Here is a 26,355-nt window from a genome sequence, read left to right on the forward strand (position 1 = left end):
TACTAGCATGCCACTCCCAATATCGGCATTACTACCCCCAGAATCTCCAAGAACCCCAATATCAGCTCTCCTACCTGAAGGATCTCCAAGACCCTTTACCCCTAGTTCAAACCCAATATCAACATGACTATGCCCAGCATGTCCAAGACCCCTTACTCTAAATGTATCCCCATATTAGCTCCAAAACTCCTATCATGTCCAAAACTTTTCACTTCCAGCGCAACCCCATATTAACATCACTACCCCCCAGCATGATCAATACCATAGTCTTCACTCCCATTGCACCCGGAATCAGAACTACGCTCGGCATCCCCAATATGAGACCCCAGACTAACAGAATTACTTCATAATAGCTCTAGTATTCTCTAGTCTGTGCAATATCAGACACTAAACTCCCATATTAACCCCGCTACTCCCAGCTTCCCAATTTAGGACCTTTTACTAAGATAATTGCCCCATTTCAGCTTCACTACTCCCAGCAACCCCAATATAAGACCCCGGACTTTATGCAAGTTCCACTATTCCAAGCATGTGAAATATCAGGGCTCCTAGTTATACCCCCCAAACCAGTATAGGTACTCCCTGCAAGTCCAACTCCAGATACTTCAGTCCCAGTGCACCTCCAATATCAGCTCCAGTTACATGCCCCCAAACTAACACTGGTACTCCCAACATGTTCAATATCAGAACCTTAACCCCCAGTTACAGGCCCCCATACTAGCACTGGTATCCACTTCTAGTGTACACTATATCACCTCCATTACTCCCAGTAAGTCTAATATCAGACCATTAGCTCCCAGTGATGCTCCCACATTAGCTCCATTACTCTCAGTATCCCTAATACGACTCTCTTTACTAACATAATAACCTCCATTATGTTCAATACCAGACGTTTTACTCCCAATATATCCCCATATTAGATTATCTACATGAATCATTCTAGTGTATCAGCGTTCACTCCCAGTATCCCTCCCCCGTTTCAGCTTCACAACTCCCAGTTTCCCACCTATATCGTCTCCTTCACATCCAGTGCTGCCAATAATAACTGCACAATACACCTAGCAACCCGCATATCCTATACTCTATCAGCACCTCCATAATAAGTCCTCCTCTCTTGTATCTCCCATATCACTCCCTTACTTCCAGCATCCCTTCACAACCTCCCATATTAGCTCCTTCACTCTCATCATCCCCTATGTGAGGTCCTTTACTCTAAACCCCCCATTCAACATCCCCATATCATCTAGTACACTCTCATCTCCCATACCAACTTCATAACTCTCAATATCTCCCATACCAGGTAGTACACTCTTATCCCCCATATCAGCTCTTTCCCTCTCAACATCCCCTATGTCAGCTCCTTTACACTCAACGCCCCACAATCAATATCGCCATATGAGCTCCTCCACGCTCAATATCCACTTATCATTGTCCATATCATCTCCTACACTTTCATCTGCCCCCATATTAACTCCTTCATCTTCTACATCTACTCATAACATCCCCAAATTCAGCTCTTTACTCTCATCATCCTTCATATCAGCTTCTATCCTCTATAAGATGTCCTTCTTTTTCACTATCCAGTCTCAACATCCTCCATATGAATTACTAAATTCATCATCATCATAATCCTACATATGAGCTCCTTTACTCTCAACATCCCTTCATATCCGCTCCTTCCCTACCCCCCTACTATTAGTTCCTCCACTACACGCTTCCCATATCTGCTCCTTCCCTACCCCCCTACTATTAGTTCCTCCATTAGCCCCTTCCCCATATTGGCTCCTTCCCTACCCCCTACTATTAGTTCTTCCACTACACCCTCCCCATATTGGCTCCTTCCCTACCCCCCTACTATCAGTTCCTCCATTAGCCCCCTCCCCATATTGGCTCCTTCCCTACCCCCCTACTATCAGTTCCTCCATTAGCCCCCTCCCCATATTGGCTCCTTCCCTACCCCCCTACTATTAGTTCCTCCATTAGCCTCCTCCCCATATTGGCTCCTTCCCTACCCCCTACTATTAGTTCCTCCACTACACGCTCCCCATATCCGCTCCTTCCCTACCCCCCTACTATTAGTTCCTCCACTACACGCTCCCCATATCCGCTCCTTCCCTACCCCCCTACTATTAGTTCCTCCATTAGCCCCCTCCCCATATTGGCTCCTTCCCTACCCCCCTACTATTAGTTCCTCCATTAGACCCCTCCCCACATTGCCTCCTTCCCTACCCCCCTACTATTAGTTCCTCCACTACACGCTCCCCATACCCGCTCCTTCCCTACCCCCCTACTATTAGTTCCTCTACTAGCCCCCTCCCCATATTGGCTCCTTCCCTACCCCCTACTATTAGTTCTTCCACTACACACTCCCCATATCCGCTCCTTCCCTACCCCCCTACTATTAGTTCCTCCACTACACCCTCTCTATATCAGCTCCTTCCCTACCCCCCTACTATTAGTTCTTCCACTACACACTCCCCATATCCGCTCCTTCCCTACCCCCCTACTATTAGTTCCTCCATTAGCCCCCTCCCCATATTGGCTCCTTCCCTACCCCCCTACTATTAGTTCCTCCATTAGCCCCCTCCCCATATTGGCTCCTTCCCTACCCCCCTACTATTAGTTCCTCCACTACACCCTCTCTATATCAGCTCCTTCCCTACCCCCCTACTATTAGTTCTTCCACTACACACTCCCCATATCCGCTCCTTCCCTACCCCCCTACTATTAGTTCCTCCTCCCCATATCTGCTTCTTTCCTACCCCCTACTATTAGTTCCTCCACTACACCCTCCTCATATTCACACACCATAGCAGATACTAATACTAAGGTGGAACTCGGTACACCCGCATATGCAGCAGTGTCTGTTCTGTTACCAGGGATTTTAAGGAAGTTCTACAGGTGGAGGGGTCGGGGCTCCCCTCATAGTAAGTTTTTTTTATTCCTACTGAATGAGAATTATAGGAATTCGGAGGAGGAGGAGGCAGGAACGGGGGTAAAGATGAAAAGTTTTATGTGTTATTTTGCTTTTTGATTAAATTTATTTCTACTGAGACGATAACAGCGATAAAAAGCGAATATTCACTGCACATAATGCTGTAAGGAAGCCACAAAAAAATAACACGCACACCTCTACAGGTCTCCAAACTGCAACACAACAGCGCCAACTGCTGGAGCAAGGCTGAACTGCACAGCTGGGAATATTTTGTAGCAATAAACATATAGAAAATGAATACGTCCACCATGCAGAGGTTACACAATCATTATGTACTGTATATAGAGTCAGAGCATGAGCTCCAATACCTGTAATAGGTAACAGGGTCATCCCCCCTAATTTATTACAATGGTATGTTCCTCTGTTTCTAATGGACATTTAGACCACCCCTGGGCCCTGGTGAGACTGCCATCTCAGCGCCCCCCAGAGGGTAGAAGACAAGCAGCTGTTATGGGGTCTATAGAGGCAAGCGGGACATTAATCTGGCAAACTGCAATATCAGCAAATATGGCGGTGAGGAACAGACCCAAGAGGGCCACCAAATTTTTACCTTATGCTATGAGGCCCCTCTCTTCAATGGATGCCACTGGTCAGCTCTATATAGAGTGGGTTGTACTGACTATGAGAAATATAATATACATTATATTATTTACACACACATACACTATATAAAAATAATGGAAAAAAACACAATTCTATAAAAAAATTTCCTCCATCCCTAATACGCAGGGATTAGTCGTGGGGCCAGGTATCATTTCCAGAAGTCATATCAAATTTTCTACAGTAGTATAATGCGACCTGTATATTGGAAGGTTCCTTAGTACAGGAGGGGGATTATCTCGGTGTGGTGCCAGGGATTAAGCTGCCAGGGTTGCAAACTGCAAAGGGCAGAGGAGAATTTAAGTTTCTGAAAGCCCCTCTTCCCACCTGCCTGGGTTACACACACAGAAGACACATGTATAGAGCAGCAACATCACCTAGCACATACATAAAATATACAGGTACTTGTAATACTAAAAAGTGAGCACAGCAATCAGAGGGCACTACCAGTCTGTCCATTATACACAGTCCAGTCAGCTCCTGCTTTAACGCTGAGCTAAGTTGGAGTCGGGACATGCCGACCGGGACCATTTTGTTAGGTCCTGGCCGCGCCGCGGGGCCCCGCTAAGCGCGGGGCCCCGGGCGGTTGCCCGGCTCGCCCGGCCCTGGATCCGCCCCTGAGGGCAGGTCCTTCACACGGGAGTAGTTCACTTATTCAGACTGAATGGTATAATCTGGAGACAGAGGCATCGTAGAGGTAGGAGATGTGACTTGAGGTTTTATAATACTTCTCTATGGGCTGTATATGTACTCCTTATACATATATCTGAAGAAAGGAGCCTTATTATATCCTGTTGATATATTATACAATGTGAGTTGTTTTACTCTATCTATACTATTACTACCAGGGAGTAGCATCACATTCTATAACCAGATTAAACCCCATAGAGAACGCTCTTTTACCATAGAAGGACATTCTTATTAGTGTCTGGATGTTATGTATGTAAAAGTTACGGGTATATATTAAATACAATCCACATTTTTTTTCTTATATGTGGAATTAATCCACAATGATTTGTTCAAGACTGGTGAGGCCAGAGAAGCCTTACACTATAGCATGCACATGGACATCTCTGGGATGGGGAACATGATTATTACATATCTTACAGGCTACCTGGACACTAGTTTCAGACTCCAACCTCCATTCATAGCCAGACCTCCTGATAGGTAGTTTGTATCTGGATTCCATTTACAGATTTTTCTCATGTGGATGATCCCTCCAACAATACATGTGTGTCCATCTTGTACTGCTTCCCCCTCTACCACAATCCATGAGGGCCTCTCCTCATTTGACAAACACTGATGCTGGGGAGTGCGCAATTCCCCCTACTTCCCTTGTACATTCTGTTTTGGGTGCTCTGCTTTCTTTTTTAGTAGATTGTGATCCCTACATGGGCATCACAATGTACATTTTTTCCCTATCAGTATGTCTTTGTAGAGTGGGAGGAAATCCACGAAAACACGGGGAGAACATACAAACTCCTTGCAGATGTTGTTCCTGGCAGGAAACCCAGGACTCCAGCGCTGCAAGGCTACAGTGCTAACCACTGAGCCACCGTGTTGCCCCGTGCTTTCTCTGTACACAGGCTGTGTGATTCACCCCATTCAGACTACTTAATAAGCGCATTCCTTCCAGTATGGGCTACGATACTGTTACCCATTGTGATCTGCCCCCCCCCCAAAAAAAATAAAAACACACACTCTCTCTAATCTGCCATGCACAACCTCCTGTCCCTCTCTGCTCCCATGTCTAATACTGATAGAAGGCAGGTGGAGTTCAGAGAGAGACCACAGCAGTGTGGTGTCAGATCTATGTTAGGTTCAGCAGCACAGCCAGCTAGTTGAAGGAGTTAGCACAGATTCTGCAACAACAAAGCTAGGGGGTTTCACACCTGCGTCCGGTCTCTGCTTTCAGGTCCGCCCGTAAGCATTCCCTGGTCTCCGCAGCAAAACCGTTTTTTGGTTTCTTTTTAATCGGACACAAAGTCCTGCATGTCCGACTTTGTGTCCGGTTAAAAAAAAAAAAAAATTGCCGTGGTGACCACAAAACGCTCATGGGTGGACACTTTGCAAACCCAATCAAATGAATGGGTTTGAAAAGGGACTGCCGTTTTCCATCTCCTGTCCAGTTTCTTGGGCAGAAGAAGGAAACCTGAAAACGGAGACCGTGCGAACCACCAGGCTTTTTTTTCTGAAGAAGATTTAAAAAATTTGCTCAATTTTATATTTACATTGCAATAAAAAAAATGCAACCTAAATGGATTTCAAAATCCGCTCCAAATTCTTCTGTGTGAACAAGCTCTTACACTTACTGGATGTAAACGGTGTGGTATAAGAATGGAAATCTGCTCCGCTGTCAGCTACATGATACTTATGGAGGAAAGAAGGAAATTATAACAGTCCAGAGAGGATATGAAATGTCTCACTGACATAACTGGGCTAAACTCATTTATCATGTCATCCACCGAATAGAGCAAGACAGGGAACACCGGGGGGGAGGGGGAGATCTCCGACTGTCACTTAGTATATGGGTGTCATTCATGTCTGCATCTCTGACCCACAATTCACCTGTAGTGGGCACACAGTCCACCTTACAACTGTACACCTCCCCAGAGTCCAGGTGCTTTTCGGACCCCATGCCCAGCCGCCGGCTTGCTATATAGAGTATAAGCCGCTGTATGGATATTTCACAACATATCCCTGACCCGTAGGGTGTGCATTAATATAGAGAACCAGTAGGAGGCAGCAGTAAGAGGGGATACATGGAGTCTTATAGCAAACAGGAATCTAGCAGAATTGTGAATGCAGCTCTGACAGCAACTGAAGTATTAGAAACTAATAAAAGAAGGAATTGTGAATGCAGCTCTGGATGTAACTGGAGCAACACAATGCTTTGGATGTAAATTGAGTATACAACAGCAGGATTCTTAAAGTAGCTTTGAATGTAACTAGTGCATAACCGTATGAAACAGCAGTATGGTGAATGTAACTGGAGTGAAGCAATGAAGTAATATGTAACAGCAAGGGTATAAATGAATAGAGATGAGCGAACAGTGTTCTATCGAACTCATGTTCGATCGGATATTAGGCTGTTCGGCATGTTCGAATCGAATCGAACACCGCGTGGTAAAGTGCGCCATTACTCGATTCCCCTCCCACCTTCCCTGGTGCCTTTTTTGCTCCAATAACAGCGCAGGGTAGGTGGGACAGGAACTACGACACCGGTGACGTTGAAAAAAGTAGGCAAAACCCATTGGCTGCCGAAAACATGTGACCTCTAATTTAAAAGAACAGCGCCGCCCAGCTTCGCGTCATTCTGAGCTTGCAATTCACCGGGGACGGAGGTTTCCGTCCAGTTAGCTAGGGCTTAGATTCTGGGTAGGCAGGGACAGGCTAGGATAGGAAGGAGAAGACAACCAACAGCTCTTATAAGAGCTAAATTCCAGGGAGAAGCTTGTCAGTGTAACGTGGCACTGACGGGCTCAATCGCCGCAACCCAGCTTTCCCAGGATCCTGAATGGAATACACTGTCAGTGTATTCCCGTATACCCGATATATACCCCCGATACCCGTTCCAACGGTGTGCCCCCCCACCTTCACCCCAGAAATACCCTGCAAGTCCCCTAGCAATAGGATTGGGGCTATATACACCCACTATTTTTGCTACTGCCATATGGTGCCATTGTCTCACTGGGAATTCAAAGAATATATTGGGCTTACATATAACTTCAATTCCAGGGAGAAGCTTGTCAGTGTAACGTGGCACTGACGGGCTCAATCGCCGCAACCCAGCTTTCCCAGGATCCTGAATGGAACACACTGACAGTGTATTCCCGTATACCCCATATATACACCCCAAATCCCCGTTCCAACGGTGTGCCCCCCCACCTTCACCTCAGAAATACCCTGCAAGTCCCCTAGCAATAGAATTTTGGCTATATACACCCACAATTTTTGCTACTGGTATATAGTGCCATTGTCTGACTGGGAATTCAAAGAATATATTGGGGTGACGTGCACCCACAATTTTTGCTACTGCTATACAGTGCCATTGTCTCACTGGGAATTCAAAGAATATATTGGGGTTATGTGCACCCACAATTTTTACTACTGGTATACAGTGCCATTGTCTGACTGGGAATTCAAAGAATATATTGGGGTTACGTGCACCCACAATTTTTGCTACTGCTATACAGTGCCATTGTCTGACTGGGAATTCAAAGAATATATGGGGGTTATGTGCACCCACAATTTTTAATACTGGTATACAGTGCCATTGTCTGACTGGGAATTCAAAGAATATATTGGGGTTATAAATACCCTCATTTCTTGCTACTGCCATATAGTGCCATTGTCTGACTGGGAATTCAAAGAATATATTGGGGTTATGTGCACCCACAATTTTTACTACTGGTATACAGTGCCATTGTCTGACTGGGAATTCAAAGAATATATGGGGGTTATGTGCACCCACAATTTTTAATACTGGTATACAGTGCCATTGTCTGACTGGGAATTCAAAGAATATATTGGGGTTATGTGCACCCACAATTTTTACTACTGGTATACAGTGCCATTGTCTCACTGGGAATTCAAAGAATATATTGGGGTTATGTGCACCCACAATTTTTACTACTGGTATATAGTGCCATTGTCTGACTGGGAATTCAAAGAATATATGGGGGTTACGTGCACCCACAATTTTTGCTACTGCTATACAGTTCCATTGTCTCACTGGGAATTCAAAGAATATATTGGGGTTACGTGCACCCACAATTTTTACTACTGGTATACAGTGCCATTGTCTGACTGGGAATTCAAAGAATATATTGGGGTTACGTGCACCCACAATTTTTAATACTGGTATACAGTGCCATTGTCTGACTGGGAATTCAAAGAATATATGGGGGTTATGTGCACCCACAATTTTTACTACTGGTATATAGTGCCATTGTCTGACTGGGAATTCAAAGAATATATGGGGGTTATGTGCACCCACAATTTTTAATACTGGTATACAGTGCCATTGTCTGACTGGGAATTCAAAGAATATATTGGGGTTATGTGCACCCACAATTTTTACTACTGGTATACAGTGCCATTGTCTGACTGGGAATTCAAAGAATATATGGGGGTTATGTGCACCCACAATTTTTAATACTGGTATACAGTGCCATTGTCTGACTGGGAATTCAAAGAATATATTGGGGTTATGTGCACCCACAATTTTTACTACTGGTATACAGTGCCATTGTCTGACTGGGAATTCAAAGAATATATGGGGGTTATGTGCACCCACAATTTTTAATACTGGTATACAGTGCCATTGTCTGACTGGGAATTCAAAGAATATATTGGGGTTATGTGCACCCACAATTTTTACTACTGGTATACAGTGCCATTGTCTCACTGGGAATTCAAAGAATATATTGGGGTTATGTGCACCCACAATTTTTACTACTGGTATATAGTGCCATTGTCTGACTGGGAATTCAAAGAATATATGGGGGTTACGTGCACCCACAATTTTTGCTACTGCTATACAGTTCCATTGTCTCACTGGGAATTCAAAGAATATATGGGGGTTATGTGCACCCACAATTTTTAATACTGGTATACAGTGCCATTGTCTGACTGGGAATTCAAAGAATATATGGGGGTTATGTGCACCCACAATTTTTAATACTGGTATACAGTGCCATTGTCTGACTGGGAATTCAAAGAATATATGGGGGTTATGTGCACCCACAATTTTTACTACTGGTATATAGTGCCATTGTCTGACTGGGAATTCAAAGAATATATGGGGGTTATGTGCACCCACAATTTTTACTACTGGTATACAGTGCCATTGTCTCACTGGGAATTCAAAGAATATATTGGGGTTATGTGCACCCACAATTTTTACTACTGGTATACAGTGCCATTGTCTGACTGGGAATTCAAAGAATATATGGGGGTTACGTGCACCCACAATTTTTGCTACTGCTATACAGTTCCATTGTCTCACTGGGAATTCAAAGAATATATGGGGGTTATGTGCACCCACAATTTTTACTACTGGTATACAGTGCCATTGTCTGACTGGGAATTCAAAGAATATATGGGGGTTATGTGCACCCACAATTTTTGCTACTGCTATACAGTGCCATTGTCTGACTGGGAATTCAAAGAATATATGGGGGTTATGTGCACCCACAATTTTTAATACTGGTATACAGTGCCATTGTCTGACTGGGAATTCAAAGAATATATTGGGGTTATGTGCACCCACAATTTTTACTACTGGTATACAGTGCCATTGTCTGACTGGGAATTCAAAGAATATATGGGGGTTATGTGCACCCACAATTTTTAATACTGGTATACAGTGCCATTGTCTGACTGGGAATTCAAAGAATATATTGGGGTTATGTGCACCCACAATTTTTACTACTGGTATACAGTGCCATTGTCTGACTGGGAATTCAAAGAATATATGGGGGTTATGTGCACCCACAATTTTTACTACTGGTATACAGTGCCATTGTCTGACTGGGAATTCAAAGAATATATGGGGGTTATGTGCACCCACAATTTTTACTACTGGTATACAGTGCCATTGTCTCACTGGGAATTCAAAGAATATATTGGGGTTATGTGCACCCACAATTTTTACTACTGGTATACAGTGCCATTGTCTGACTGGGAATTCAAAGAATATATGGGGGTTATGTGCACCCACAATTTTTAATACTGGTATACAGTGCCATTGTCTCACTGGGAATTCCACAAATAATTTGGGGATTCATTCACCCTACATCTCAGGCTCTTGCCATATTCACCCAGGTTGTCAGTGCTGCACCAGCTCGTTCCCAGACAGCTCGGCCCGAAAAACACGTTACCTATATAGAGGATTTGGACAATGAAGACAACATGTTCTAAATCTAATGTCTGCACCTTCTCCAGAATTAAAATAAAGGCAGCGTTTAACTTTCAAATAGCACTGCACAAAGGAAGAGCTTATCAGCTTGTCTCATGACATGCTACTGAAAAGTTTCATTTGTGTATCTTAATGTAAATATAGTTGTATAAGCTTTTTGGGTTTTAGGCACTGCCAAGTTATTTATTACCACCCGCTCCCTTATAATGATGATGACGCCAAAGTCACTGTGGGTGTTCAGAGCTCACAGCTTTGGGTGACATTTGTCTTGCTCTCTGTCGGTACCAGCTGTCTTTTTGGATACCGTAAAGTTATGTTGACTTTATTAACAGCTATAGAAGCTTTAGCCAGGTTGTGACGGTGTGTAACCCTAACAACACTAAGTGGGATACACATTAATAGTCAGTCTATGTACGCTAAACGTATCACTGAAGTAATTTTTTTTCCCTCTCCCCTAATATAAGAAAGGAACAGACATTAGACCTAGACCGGGGTTCGAGGCTTGAAAAAATCCAGTATTATTTGTTCTTCATGATGTGAAATATGTGTTGAAAAGCAACCCAAGATGAAGTCAGCCATGTGTGCCAGTGTGTTACTTGGCATGCCTTTGCTGGCCCCAACTGTAAGGGTCACTCTCCATTTCCTCCATTTTCCACTCCCCTTCACACCATTTGTGGTGAAGCAATGGGATGCACTGAAGTGCACCCTCTAGCCTCGTGTGGGATAGGGACATCAGATGCCACTCCAACCCCCTCGTCTTCCTCCGCCAGCCAACGGTGCGAAGATGAGAGGAGTGTGCTCTGAATGTTTTCTGCCTAGCAGAGGCTAGTTCTCACTTACGAAAATGGCCCCACTTTGACCTGTATATCAGGCACAATGGTGTAGGTTTCAAAGAAACATGGCACCAACAAGTTGGAAAACGTGGGCCATGCGTGGACCGTGTTTGAGTCTGGCAAGCTCCAGATCTGCTACCAGGTTCCAGCCATTATCACAGGCGCAAAAATGCCAGGCCCCAGGTGTAGCAGGGAAAAAAAAATGCCATCTCAGCCAGGATGGCATCCCTGACCTCGGAGGCACTGTGCTGTCTGTCCCCCAAGCTGATCAGTTTCAGCACGGCCTACTGACATCTCCCCATGCCAGTGTTACAGTGTTTTCCGCTAGTAGCTGGGGTGGAGGTTGCAGCTTCGTAGGGTTTCAGTCTACTCCTGCCATGAATTTTGGCCTGGGAGAGGAGATAGGCCACCCCAGTTTGCACCCGGGGAACAGACTCCACCACATTCACCCTGCCTGTCATTAAAGATAAGCACTGCAGCATCCCTGACCACAGGCGCTTGTCCATGTGTCGGTGGTCAAGTGGACCTTGCAGCAAAGCGCAGAGCTCTGGGCCCGACTGATGTTATGGGACACATGCAGGCGCAAGGCAGAGACAGCACACCAAGAGAAGTAGTAACGGCTAGGCCCAGCATAGGGAGGTGCCCCAGCTGCCATCTGCTGACGGAAGGCCTGGGTCTCCAGAAGCATAAACAAACACCAACATCTCCAGGGCCAGCAGTTTATCGATGAGGCTGTTACAGGCTTGGGCATGGGGGTGGGTTGTATTGTACTTCTGCCTGCAATGAAAAGCTTGGGAAATGTGGAGTGGCTGGGAAGAGGCGCATGATGGTGCAGGCCAAAAGGGCGCATGAGGGTGAACTCCCCAATGTGTCAGAGATAGGTGTGTAGGTGTCCTTGCATCATATACTTGCACCATATTTGGCTTTGGAAGTTAATTTTGTGCCAAAAAGTGGTTAAGACAGCGATCCCTCAGCTACTCCCGTTACACTGTCTATTGAAGTTACCATCTGTGGAAGTGGACCACCATTTCTAAGATCCCAAAGGAAGCAGGCAAGAGATGTGCAGTTCAGAAAAAAGATGAGAAAATAAGTTTAGGCTGTAGAGCACAGAGGGATCGGAGAGGACAGAGCTGGTGTCGGCCAGGTATTCCCACAACATGCGCCTATACTTGTCCCTCCTGGTGACACTAGGCCCCTGAGTGGCAGTAATTTGTCCAGGGGGGCCATTAACGTGTTCCAGACCTAGGAATAAGTCTTCCAACAGGGTAGAGTTTTGCATGCCTTTGCTTCTACCCACTGTTTTTGCTGCTTAGCTTCCCTCCACATCTACTCTGCTTTCACCCCTAAACATCACCCCAGTTTATGCCTTTGCTTCTACCCAGGTTTTTTGTTGATTTAGCTTCCCTCTACATCTACACTGCTTTAGCCCCTAGACATCACCCCTGTCCATGTGGGGTCGGTGGCCTCGTCATCCACCAACTCCTCTTCCAATTGCGCACTGCCCCCTTACTGCAAACCGCACATGACCACAGCTTGCCTTGATGGCAACTGTGTCTCATGATCCCCACTTAGGTCCAGACAAGTCGGTGGCGGGTCCAAAACCCCAAAATTGGAAGGAAATGGCAGATGCTGCAGTATTTCTAACACCTGTTCCTGGTGCTCGGGCCTGGTCTGTGTTGTACCCTGCACCCTGCTTAATGCATCTGCCATATCCGAAGTTGTGCTGAGCGCATGCTAATGTTTCGTGTCCAGTGCAATGGATGGGATGGGATTTCACATAAGTCTGCCACCCATGGCCACTCATGGTTGAGCAACTGAGGGAGTTGACTTTGACGAACCCGAGGGTTTTGGAGTTGGAACTACATCAAAGGTCTGTGCTGCTCACACACTCTGCTCAACACATGATATGTTTAGTGCCAGCAGTGTGGAGACGTCGCACAACAGCCGTTGTTCCAGCAGGTACAGGCGTTGTAGGAGTGCATAGAGGCTAGCAGCGGCAACTATACACTTTAAAAACTATCCGCACAAGCGCCACACTTTCACCAGTAGCTCAGGAACATTGGGGTACCTTTTTCAAAAGATTAGCAGCAATGAGTTAAAAACGTGGCCCAGGCATGGAATATGTTGCAGGCTGCCAAGCTACAGAGCCAATCCCAGGTTACGGCCATTATCACACATGACAACATGCCTGGGCCCAGGTGCAGTGGCAAAAACCACATTGCCGTCTCATCGAGGATGGCATGACTCACTTTGTAGGCAGTGTGCTGTCTGGCCCCCAAGCTGATGAGCTTCAGCACGGCCCGCTGACGTCTCCCCACACCAGTGTTGCAGCGTTTCCAGCTCGTAGCTGGGGTCAATTTAACAGCGGAGGAGGGTGGTGTTTCAGCCCTCCTCCCAGGAATGTTGTGTGGGGAGACAAGTCAGGCCACCACATTTTGCGACCCGGTCCACGCCTCAACTACATTCAACCACTGTGCCCAAATTGAAAGGTAGCGTCCCTGTCCGCATGCACTTGTCCATTCGTAACTGGTCACATGGAACTTTAGGGCTAAGCGCTGAATTTAGGGACCGCCTCATGTTTGGGGGAAAGTGCTGGTGTGGACGGCACAGTGCGGTGGCGCAGTAGACACTCTGCTCAAAAAGAGCAGAGTGTCCCCCAGCCGGGATTCCAACATCTCCTGGGCCAGATTTCTTGAGATGAGGCCGTTGAAGCCTTGGGCATGTGGGTGGGTTGCGCTGTACTTTAGCATGAAATGAAAGGCTTGGGAGATGGGGAGTTGCTGGGAAGAGGCGCATGATGGCGCGGGCAAAAGGAGAAATGGCAGGAAAAGGTGAGGATAAGGGTGAACTCCCCAAAGTGTCAGAGGCAGATGTGGAGGTGTCCTGGCTCCTGGTCTGGACTGCAGCGCCAGCCCTGTCAACAGTGGAAGAGGCAGTGGCCGCCAGGCCAAACGACGATTATCCTGCGCTTGCTCTCACCCACTGAGCCCAGGGCTTGCCTTCCAAATGATGGCACCCACAAGAGGTGGTGAGATTCCTCTCCGCAGATCTCCAAACCATCTTGGACTTGCAAATTGTACTAAATTTGTCATGTAACTGACATGTATATGATGAGTCTATCCATTGTCTGTTCATTTTGGTGAAAGTCAGCCTGTCAGCTGACAGACAGCTGTGCTTGTCAGTGATGATGTCATCGGCTGCTTGTACCCCCAGTTTTTGCTGCTTAGCTTGCCTCCACATCCACACTGCTTTTGCCCCTACACATCACCCCTATCCATGCCTGTGCCTCTAGCCATAAGTCTGCCACCCATGGAAACTCATGGTGCAGAAAGTGAGGGAGCTGACTCTGAGGAACCCTTGGGTTTTGTAGCTGGTACTCCATCAAAGGTCTCTGCTGCTCACACACCCTGCTGAACATAAGGTATCTAGGGTTAGAGCGTGTGGTGACCTCGCACAACAGTAGGTGCTTCAGGCAGATGTAGGCCTTGCTGGAGTGTATTGCGGCTAGCTCCAGGTACTGTAGACTTGGGAAAGTGGGTGTCCAAGTGCCGCACTTTCACCCTTAGCTCAGCTAATTTGGGGTATGTTTTTAAAAATCATTGCACCACTACATTGAACATGTGGGCCAGGCATGGAACGTGTTGGAGGCTGGCAAGCTCCAGAGCCCTCCAACAAGCTAAAAAACCTGGCCCCAGGGGCAGCGAGGATAAACAAATTGCCATCTCATCCAGGATGGCATCCCTGACCTCAGAGGCAGTGTGCTGTCCGTCTCCCAAGCTGATGAGCTTCAGCCCAGCCTGCTGACGTCTCCCCACACCAGTGTTGCAGCGTTTTCAGCTCGTAGCTGGGGTCAATCTAACAGCGGAGGAGGAGGAGGGTGGTGTTTCAGCCCTCCTCCCAGGAATGTTTTGTGGGGAAACAAGTCAGGAAAATTCTTGAAACGGGAGAGTTTTGCATCTTTGCCCTTGCTGCCTATGGACATCCCTTTGTCTCTAGCCACCATTTTCCCTGCTTTGCTTGCCTCCACATCCACACTGCTTTTGCCCCTAGACATCACCCCAGTCCATGCCTTAGCTTGTACCCCCAGTTTTTCCTGCTTAGCTTGCCTCCACATCCACACTGCTTTTGCCCCTAGACATCACCCCAGTCCATGCCTTAGCTTGTACCCCCAGTTTTTCCTGCTTAGCTTGCCTCCACATCCACACTGCTTTTGCCCCTAGACATCATCCCTATCCATGCCTCTTCCCCTAGCCATAACTCTGCCACCCCTGGAAACTCATGGTGCAGAAACTTTGGGAGCTGACTTTGAGGAACCCTTGGGTTTTGTAGATGGAACTCCATCAAAGGTCTGTGCAGCTCACACACCCTGCTCAAGATATGGTATTGTAGGGTTTCAGCGTGTGTGAATGACGGACAACAGCCTGTGTTTGGACAGATGTAGGCCTTGCTAGAGTGTTTTTAGGCTAGCAGCGACTCCTGTGCACTTGCAAAAGTGGGCGCACAAGCGCCGCATTTTCAACAGTAGCTTCGGTACATTTGGGTATGTTTTTAAAAAACTTTGCACCACTAGGTTAGACGTGGGCCAAACATGGAACGTGTTGGAGGCTGGCAAGCTCCAGAGCCGCTACCAGGTTCCAGCCATTATCACAGGCGTAAAAATGCCAGGCCCCAGGTGTAGCAGGGAAAAAAAAATGCCATCTCAGCCAGGATGGCATCCCTGACCTCGGAGGCACTGTGCTGTCTGTCCCCCAAGCTGATGAGCTTCAGCACCGCCTGCTGACGTCTCCCCACACCAGTGTTTTAGCGTTTGCCGCTAGTAGCTGTGGTGGAGGTTGCAGCGTCGTAGGGTTTCAGTCTACTCCTGCCATGAATTTTGGCCTGGGAGAGGAGATAGGCCACCCCAGTTTGCACCCGGGGAACAGACTCCACCACATTCACCCTGCCTGTCATTAAAGATAAGCACTGCAGCATCCCTGACCACAGGCGCTTGTCCAAGTGTCGGTGGTCAAGTGGACCTTGCAGCAAAGCGCGGAACTAAGGGCCCACCTGATGTTGAGTGACACGTGCTGGTGCAAGGCGGGGACGCCACACCGGGAGAAGTTGAGACGGCTAGGGACGGCATAGTGAGGTGCCACAGTTGCCATCAGGTCCGGGAAGGCGGGAGTTTCAACAAGCCGGAACGCCAACCTCTCCTGGGCCAGCAGTTTAGCGATGTTGGCGTTCTAGGCTTGCGTGGGTGGTTAGCGGTGTATTTCTGCCGGCGCTCCAATGTCTGAGAGATGGTGGGTTGTTGTAAAGAAGCGCCTGATGGTGCCTTTGATGGTGCAGGAGAAGGAGATAAGACAGAAACAGGGGAGGATGAGGGAGAAGTCAACAAAGTGGCGGAGGCAGATGAAGTGATGTCCTGGCTCGTCCTCTGGAGTGCATCGCCAGCACTGTGAGCAGAGGCAGTGGCATGAACGGCGGGCGACGTTTGTCCTGCCGTTGCTGCCTGCCACTGATTCCATTGCTTGGATTCCAAATGACGGTGCATTGAAGTGGTGGACAGGTTGCTCTTCTCAGGGCCCCTACTCGATTTCGAGAGGCAAATTGTGTAGACGACACTATATCTGTCCTCGGCGCATTCCTTGAAAAAACTCTACACCTTCAAGAAACGTGCCCTCGATGGGGGAGTTTTTCTGGGCTGGGTACAAAAGGGAACATCTTCGGACATTCCGGGTCTGGCCTGGCTTCGGCAAAGCAGCTGACCTCTGCCTCTGGACATGTCTCTGCCTCTAGCTACCCTTTTTGGTGCTGCACCTGCCTCAACATCCACACTACTTTCCCAGCTTGACATCTGCCTTGTCCAGGTGGGGTCGGTGTCCTCGTCGTCCACCACCTCCTCTTCCAACTCCTGTCTCGCCTCCTCCTCCTGCACAATGCGCATGTCAACTGGCTGCCCTGACAGCAACTGCGTCTCATCGTCGTCGATGAGGGTGGGTTGCTGGTCATCCGCCACCAAATCGACCAGAGATGGAATGGAGGAGACTCTAGTGTTTGAGCATCTGGACACAGATACTCGTCTGTTAGGTCCGTGGAATCGCGAAATGGAGGGGCAGGTTGCGGTACAGTCAAAGGAAGGGAGAACAGCTCTGGGGAGCAGGGACAGTTGGGGTTATTGTTCTGGGAAGATTGGGAATTTTGGGTGGAAGGAGGTCAAGACTGTTGGGTAAGAGGAGGTAGAGGCTGACTGGCTGGTGGACAATGTGCTTTAAGCGTTATCCGACAGCCATTGCAAGACCTGTTCCTGGTTCTCGGGCCTACTAATCTTTGTACCATTCAGCCTAGTTAATGTGGAACTTTTGTGCAAAGCGCAGAACTTAGGGCCCGCCTGATGTTAAGGGACACACGCTGGTACAAGGCTCAACTCACCCTAAGTGCCAAAAACACTGCTGGTGCAAGGCTCTACTCATGCCAAGGGCCTCAATCTCTGCTGGTAGCTCAGCTTAAGGTCATGTAACTTTGTTTGGAAGGGCTCATGTTAAGGGCTAGAAAAGTGAATTTTGGAAGGTCTTACCACATCACACACACACACACACACACACACACACACACACACACACACACACTCAAAATGACAGTTAAGGGTGAGGGCTTTTGGAATTCCCATTGCCTATTCCATTTGTGGTTGTCATGGGGAACGTGATTTAAAGGGGTGGTTGTTACTGTTTGTTGAGCTTAAATTGGGGTTTGTGTCCATCCATTTGGGGAGTAAAGAAGGTTTCCAGGTATTTTCCCACTTTGATAGAGGTTTTTTTGAATGTGGAAAGTGTGTAGTTGTTAGGCAGTGATGTTGGGGTAATAGAGGGTCTTTGGTGTGTTAGATGCCCCCAGACATGCTTCCCCTGCTGTCCCAGTGTCATTCCAGAGGTGTTGGCATCATTTCCTGGGGTGTCATAGTGGACTTGGTGACCCTCCAGACACGGATTTGGGTTTCCCCCTTAACGAGTATCTGTTCCCCATAGACTATAATGGGGTTCGAAACCCGTTCGAACACACGAACAGTGAGCGGCTGTTCGATTCGAATTTCGAACCTCGAACATTTTAGTGTTCGCTCATCTCTATAAATGAAGTATTGCATATAAATTGAATATTACAGTACCACTGTGACTGCTGCTTTGGAAGTAACTGGAGTAGGATAGTATGTAACAGCACAATTGTGAATGTTGTTCTAGATGTAACCCGAGTAGGGCTGTATGTAACAGCAGGGCTGTAAAAGAAGCTCCGGATGTGACTGGAGTACAGTGGCGTAACTACCGGGGAAGCAGCGGAGGCAGCTGCCACAGGGCCCGGGATATTAGGGGGCCCGGCCACAGCCGTGTTTTTTTTTTGGTTTTTTTTAATAGGCTGTTACCGGCTCCTACGGGTAACGGGCCCTACTTACTTACCTATCCTGGCAGGGGCCGGGATCAGTAAGTGACACCGCGGGCCCCGAGTATAATGATCGGAGGCCTGGGAGAGGTAAGCGAACAAAACAAACAGTGTTACTTACCTCTCCACACTCTGCGAAGGCTTCGGGGCCTACTTGTGTGACATCTCAGACGTAACATGACCGGGGCCTACGTCTTTATGCATCGCAACGCAGGCTCCCGGTCACATGCTGTCCCTGACGTCATTGAAGATAGCCGAGAGCAAGGAGCGCAGGGATAGGTAAGTAACAGTGTTTATGTTTGTATCCTCCTCGGTCTCCGATTATTATACTCTGGGGTCTTAACAAACCCCAGAGTATAATAATCGTTCATGGGTGTCCACAATGGAGCATAATACTGGGTGATGGGGCCACTATGGAGCATAATACTGGGTGATGGGGCCACTATGGAGCATAATACTGGGTGATGGGGCCACTATGGAGCATAATACTGGGTGATGGGGCCACTATGGAGCATAATACTGGGTGATGGGGCCACTATGGGGCATAATACTGGGTGATGGGGCATAATACTGAGTGAAGGGGCCACTATGGGGTATAATGCTGTGTGCAGGGGCCACTATGGGGTATAATGCTGTGTGCAGGGACAACTATGGGGCATAATACCGAGTGAAGGGGACACTATGGGGCATAATGCTGTGTGAAGGGGCAACTATGGGGCATAATGGTGCACTCAGGAATGCAGGGGGGCGGGGGTTGGTCGGGGGCATGTCAAAGGTTCACCACGGGGCCCCGCCATTCCTAGTTACGCCACCGCTGGAGTATAACACATGATGCCACTGGTATATAATTTTATAAAAATAAAGTAAAGGCTCAATTCACCCTGTACAACAATATCCAAAGTGGAGAAGCTTTAATCCATAATAATTTTACAGAAAGCTGTAATTTCATCAAGTGCGTGTTAATTTCCATCCATTCACAGAATATCTATTCACTTCTTACACAAAGACAATTGACATCAGTGAAAGATCTCAGCTAAATACAGAAGCCGAGGAATGAATGAACAGGAAGGGGCAGAGCGATGGGGAGCGTTCGCCAACCATCCCCCATGACACCGAACCAGGAGGCGATAGTCTGGGGAGTAGATGTGCATAAGATTTTAGGAGAAAGAAAATCCTGCACCAAGGAAGAATTCTTGGAATGGAAGGAAACTTTTTACGTGTGAATGTAATGATGATATATGGAAGAGATTACAATATTAGAGCCAAAGGTGAAGTTATTGGGGAAAACTGTACAATGGTAAGGAGGCGTTAGGACCCTGTTGGGCCGCCGCTAGCCTGGATTCAAGATGCATACCTCCCAACAGTCCTGGATTCTGCGGGACATTCCCAGATTTGGTGTCCTGTCCCGCAGTCCCGGTCAGCGGGAGGTATGTCCTGGTTTCAACTCATCTGCATCCTCCAGACCCGACAGTCATCAGATCCCAAACAAAACTGGGGTTCATTGCTAAAGACAATACAATACAAGTCCTTAGCAGTTCATATTTTTCGCTCAGGACACCATTGCACACAAAGGAGATGGTCCCCATTACATGTCCTATCATTGATAACATGCCACCAAGTTACCAAATTTCCTTCTGTTGAGTGCATTCAAAAAAAAAATAAATCAGAGCAAAGTGTGCATACCTGATTTCCGCGGGTCAGTCACGATTTGGGTGACATGTCCCGCGGTCCCGGTTGGAGGGAGGTATGTCCCGATTTCAACTCAGATCTGCGTCCAGAGGACGCAGATCTGAGTTGAACACATGCGGCTGAAGCGAGGAGCTGATACAGGTCAGCTCCTCACTTCAGCCACATATGTATCAGCGAGACCGGCGGCAGCGGCGAAGCGAGGAGCTGATACAGGTCAGCTCCTCGCTTCAGCCGCATATGTGTCAGCGAGAGAGGTGCGCAGAGAGCGGCGAGGGAGCGGAGGAGAAAGTAAGTTTAATGTGGAGGTGGAACGTGAAACTGGGGGCAGATGAAGGAGAGGACGGCATGAATCTGGGGGCAGAGATGGAGGGGACATGAATCTGGGGGCAGAGATGGAGAGGACGGCATGGCACTGAGGGCAGAGATAGAGGGGACATGAATCTGGGGGCAGAGATGGAGGGGACATGAATCTGGGGGCAGAGATGGAGGGGACATGAATCTGGGGGCAGAGATGGAGGGGACATGAATCTGGGGGCAGAGATGGAGGGGACATGAATCTGGGGGCAGAGATGGAGAGGACATGAATCTGGGGGCAGAGATGGAGGGGACATGAATCTGGGGGCAGAGATGGAGAGGACGGCATGGCACTGAGGGCAGAGATGTGGGGACATGAATCTGGGGGCAGAGATGGAAGGAGGACATGAAACTGGGGGCAGATGAAGGGTGTATATGAAACTGGGGGAGAGATAGAGGGGGGGACATATAATTTACGGGTGACTGTAGGAGGATTATACTGTGTGCGGGCACGTGAAAAATTAACGAGTGGGCGGAGTCAACACAAAAGTGGGCGGGGCTAAAGTTGCACATTTTGTCCCCCTTTCAGTTCTTCAAAAGTTGGGAGGTATGAAGTGTGTAATGAAGGAGTTCATTACCTGAAGCCTGTTCCCAATGTGTGCATGTCCTTACATAATCCCTGCTCCTAATACCTCGGTCAGTAAGGCCTAGATGGTAAGCAATTCCCAAAAACAACCATCTTGCTTCTTGCAGTCCGATGAAGCCCCCTCACACGTCTGTCAAACTGGGCAAAATGTTTTCGAGTGGGTCAGAGGCATGTGCAGTGTTCAGTGTGCAGCCAATAGTTACGAAGAGTTACACTACCCAAAAGTATCCTCTGAAAGTCTTTTTATAGAGAAGCCCTCTTGTGGCAAGACCCGGAGTCTCATCAGACCACACCCGTAAACCAATGTGATATCTGGTGCAGCATTTTATTTTTATTTTTCCATGCCTGGTGTCATCATTTTTTATTTTCGCTGCTATAGAGAGGACGACAATGAAATAATACATTGAGTTTAATCCGTCCCTGTCCTGGTGTAGTCTACCTGGCATACAGGTGAGGCTCAGAGTTGTCCAGCTTCTGTAGATTTACAATGAGGACAACATGGAGGATTACAAGCGGGATTAGTCAGGGAGGTCGGGGGTCGTTCTTCTAGTTTGCGGGATTAGGACTGGATTAAGCACATTAGAACATCGTAGTGTACACGGCTGTGGCCGCAGCTCCTGAATATGTAATTAATTTTACAGACAAATCTGATGATCGCTGGTACAATCTGGGCACAGCCGAGCGCTGGCATTATTCAGGATAGGGAGCATTATCAGTGTCATAACTGTGCCCATTTAGTCAGGCACTCCCATGTGTGTGCTCATTCAGTACAGCCAAGGGTGCATGTGTTCTCCAAACAGGGAGAGGGGAGTAACGCTGGGCATATACATAATTGTATTGGCCGTACCGGCTACGTTTTAGCAGGACCAGCTGACCATCTAATCCTGACTCCTGCCAGACAACACATATTGGATTTCATCTGCCCGATCCTCTTGTCCTGAGATGTCAGTCAGTGGCTTTATCCCGTATCCTATCTCAGGACACATGCATGCTCAGCTGAGCCCAGCATGCATGTGTATGGGCAAAATAGCTCACGGCTGACAGCTACGGAGCTCATTGTCTACTGGATATATATATATATGAATAAACTGACAGCTGACCATTCCGCTGGACAAAGGGATGCGTGGGGTACATTTCTCCTGGCATTTAGAAAATAGCAATGTCGCTTTATTTAGGGCCCCCTCATGTCACATTTCACCCCCGGGTCTGGTTGCTGACTGCAGATATAAAAAATATGAATAATAATCATGGCAGCAAATCCATTATGGAAATGACACGACGGCGCTGCGCTCTCCCCGCGTGGAGGACGGGATGACTGGCGGCTGATAAGCCTCCTTTGGAATGTTAATGGCCGTGTGGCATTTTCTCACTTTCCCTCTTGTAAACACCGACAAAAGCCGATACGTGACTCACACGGTAAATGGTGACGTTCATTTGACTTTCAGGGTTTCCAGCAGACACAGGGTTAATCTAGGGAGCAGCTCCCGTGGGCGCTTGTTACATTTCTCCTTTACTATCAATATCATTAAATACGTGAAAAACCTGGTGCTGCCCCAAATACGCCAGGGCCGATGAGCAGGCGGGTGACTGAGTGACGGCTCAATCTATGGGCAGCTGTCTGCACCCCTCTGGAGGACTGGAGGAGCCAGAGATGGACAGATATCATTACCACACAGAGTCCTGGGGCAAAGTCTTATATGTCCAGCAAAGTTACAAAGGAAACATGGCAAAATGAGCCCATGCCCCTCACCATGGCATAGGAAGGGTACATATAGCGCGCTTCAGCAAATTTAGCTCCACTCACTTCTACGTTGATGTGCCCAAAATTTTTCTTCGTGCCCCCACACAGTATAATGCCCCTACAATTATCCTAACATTATATGCCCCCACATTATAATGTACCCCTCCAGCTGCCCCTTACAGTACAAAGTCCCTCTACTGGTGCACTCACAGTTTCATATCCTTCTCCGGTTGCCCCAGCTTAATGTCAACTACAGTAGCCCCCAACTTAATGTCCCCTTCCAATTGCTACCACTTCAATGTCCCACTGCAGCTGCCCCCAGTTTATTGTCCCCAGCCAGCAACCCTCACAGTTTAACAAACACTGATAGTCCCCTCTCCTCGCTCCCTTCCTGCTCTGTCAGCAGTCTCTGCTCCCGTAGTCTTCCGGGTGCTGCAGGCGTGATGTGAGTGATGTCATCACATGGTGCCTACAGCTCCAGAAGCACACAGGGACTGAATGGTGAAGCAGGAAGCAAAGGTCTCCTGCTTCACCACTGTATTCAACTCATCGGTGTTGAAGCCAGGACATACTTCCTGCAGAGCGGCATGCGAACTGAACCCAAAGTTTTAGGGTAAGTTCACACAGTGTTTTTTGGTCAGGATTTTGAGTCAGCATCCGCCTCAAAATCCTGACCAAAAAGACGGCTCCCATTGAAATCAATGGGAGCCAGTCAGTTCTTTTTTTCCAGGAGTCGTTTGCTCCGGCTCCCGGAAAAAAAAGAAGTGAGATGCTTATTCTTTCAGGCGGTTTCACCTCGCGACATCCGCCTGAAGGCACTCCCTCCCGATTAGGCCCATTCATTTGGGCCTAATCCAAAACGGATGCACCGGCATCCAGTCGCAGTTACCAGTATTTTGGACCGGAACCAGAGGCGGCCTCCGCCTTAGGTTCCAGTCCAAAAAACCCAGTGTGAACTTACCCTTACTCTTCCAGCTCCACTTTTTTTTATTTTTAATGTGTACATATTACACTAAATCCCCAGTCCATACGGACCTGTAAGTGGTTTAGTGTCCCCCAAAAATCCTGCCAGGTTAAAGTGTTGTCCCATTACAGACATCTCTTATCCGCAGGATGGGGGGGGGGGGAAAGTGTCAAATCGCCAGAGGTCCGACCATTGGATCCCCCATTGATTAGGACAACGGGGGTATGAAATCCCCTCTGTATTCTACTTGTGAATGAAGTACCGTTGCTCCATTTACTTCTATCTATAAAGAATACTTTTCGGAGCACAACCCTTTTAATAGGGGACATTCACTTCCAACCCTGTACTATCCCGTGTGTATAGGGGGTAAATAGCTGATGACTGTATATTACAGATTCAGTCTTGTATCCTGCTGTCCGCTGTGCAGTGACCCTCATACCCCGCCATATCTGATGCTACTTCCAGACTGTATATGTGCTCATTGAACTGATTCTATAAAATCGTATTAATGAGGCCATCTTCTCGTTTGCCCGTAGCCCCAAGACGATGGAAAACAATACAATTGGCCTTGTCCGATGTGAGCGCACACATTTATTAGGCGGGGGCGGAGGAGCTTGTTACTGCACAATATCCAGCCATCATAAACCCGCTAATATACTGGACTGACAGCGGCCCATCAGAAGCGGGGACAATGGTATATATCATAGGGACGGGATCAGTAACACGAGGGCCGAAGAAATGTACAAGTCACAGAGGTCATTGCAAGTGGAGACAATTATTAGAATAGGAATCGGAGTCCCTGAATCATCTTTTCTACACATACAGGGTCAGGGAAGTTTACACCCAGCTTTCCGCAGACCCTGAAACCAATCTGCATTGTTATGAAAGATTCTCTGTTGCTCTGCCTGTGTAAAGCTGGTTAATGTTGACCAAAAACTCTAAATTGTCATGGGATTGAAATATGGTGGCCTACCGACTCCAGCCCAATGGCAGATGTTGGGGGAGAGAAGGATCAGGCAGTTGAGTTTCAACACTCCCAATCATTTTACTTTCGGCGACATAAACTGCCAAAGGAGGTGCCAGCAGAAGCCGAGGATGCATGTGTATGGGAATTAGAAGGAATAGCTGCCGGCTGAATGGGCTAGTCCACACGGGGCACGGGACCGCGTATTTTGGTCCTGATTTTGATGCAGGAAGATGCATCAGAATAGGACCAAAAACCGCCTGCAGCGACTGTTGCGGATTCCGACAGTCACAGCTTCCCGCTCTGGAGTCGGCCCAAATGAATGGGCCTAGTCCGGAGGCTGCTGCCACAAGGCGGACGCCGGGGCTGACTCAGCTGCAGAATCCACCTGAAGAAAGGACAGCTCGCTTATTTTTACCGTGAGCCGGAACATACCGCTCACGGTAAAAAGTAAGCTAGCGGTCTACTTAGTCCTCTATTGTGAGGGGCGGACTCTGAGGTGGATCTGGTGTCAGAATCCTCCCCGTGTGAACGAGCCATAAAATTGTCCATGGCCAGCCTAAATATTGCCATTTTATTAAAGAACCAGAAGGCGCAGGATGAACAGAAAGCTAGGCCTCATCTAATGATAGAAGCCTGGATTACATATTTACATTATAGTAAGAAAAACATGGCACAAAACCCCCCCAAAACAATTAAAAACACAATTTTTTTTCTTAATAAAACCTGCTGCAACTTGGAGTGGATCTAGACGATAATATTCACATGTAGCATATTTGTGGCAGAAATTTTGGCGAATTTCCCAATTCATCTGAATGCAGCAATTTATGGGAACGCTGGACCAAAAAAAATAAAATAAAATGCCATTTAGAGGTGCCCAATTTTTTGCAACGAGTCTGCCGTGTGTGTACCCCCATATGTATACTGTGTGTACAAGTTACTGTCACCTGCATGCCGGGAGTTGTAGGTTGTAAACTGCAAATTTACAGCAGAAAATAAAAAACTGTTCTTGGGTCCATTCACACAGAGTAACGTGCCGCGTGATGTGGCACGTATACGGCGTGTGAGACTTTGTGTGCCATAAAATCATGGCTGCAAAATAACGCAGCGTATACGATCCAGGCTCCCATAGAAATCAATGGGAGCTTTTACGGCGCGCAAAGTCTCGCACGCCGTATACGTGCCACATCACGCGCCACGTTACTCCGTGTGAATGGACCCCTATATATAAAAAATTCTCATCTTGCCAGCTCCTAGCTCACAATCCAAGTACGTTTTGTTAGTGTGGAGGCGGAGG

The 26,355-nt window shown here is 47.6% G+C and overlaps 1 protein-coding gene across 4 annotated transcripts in view; it reads right to left on the bottom strand.

The window, feature by feature from the left end:
• LOC142198676 (uncharacterized) overlaps nt 1–26,355 on the bottom strand; it is a 168,067-nt gene that overhangs the window by 125,491 nt on the left and 16,221 nt on the right. The window lies entirely within an intron of this gene.

Source organism: Leptodactylus fuscus, chromosome 1 (genome assembly GCF_031893055.1).
Source record: "Leptodactylus fuscus isolate aLepFus1 chromosome 1, aLepFus1.hap2, whole genome shotgun sequence".
NCBI classification, from domain to species: Eukaryota; Metazoa; Chordata; class Amphibia; order Anura; family Leptodactylidae; genus Leptodactylus; species Leptodactylus fuscus.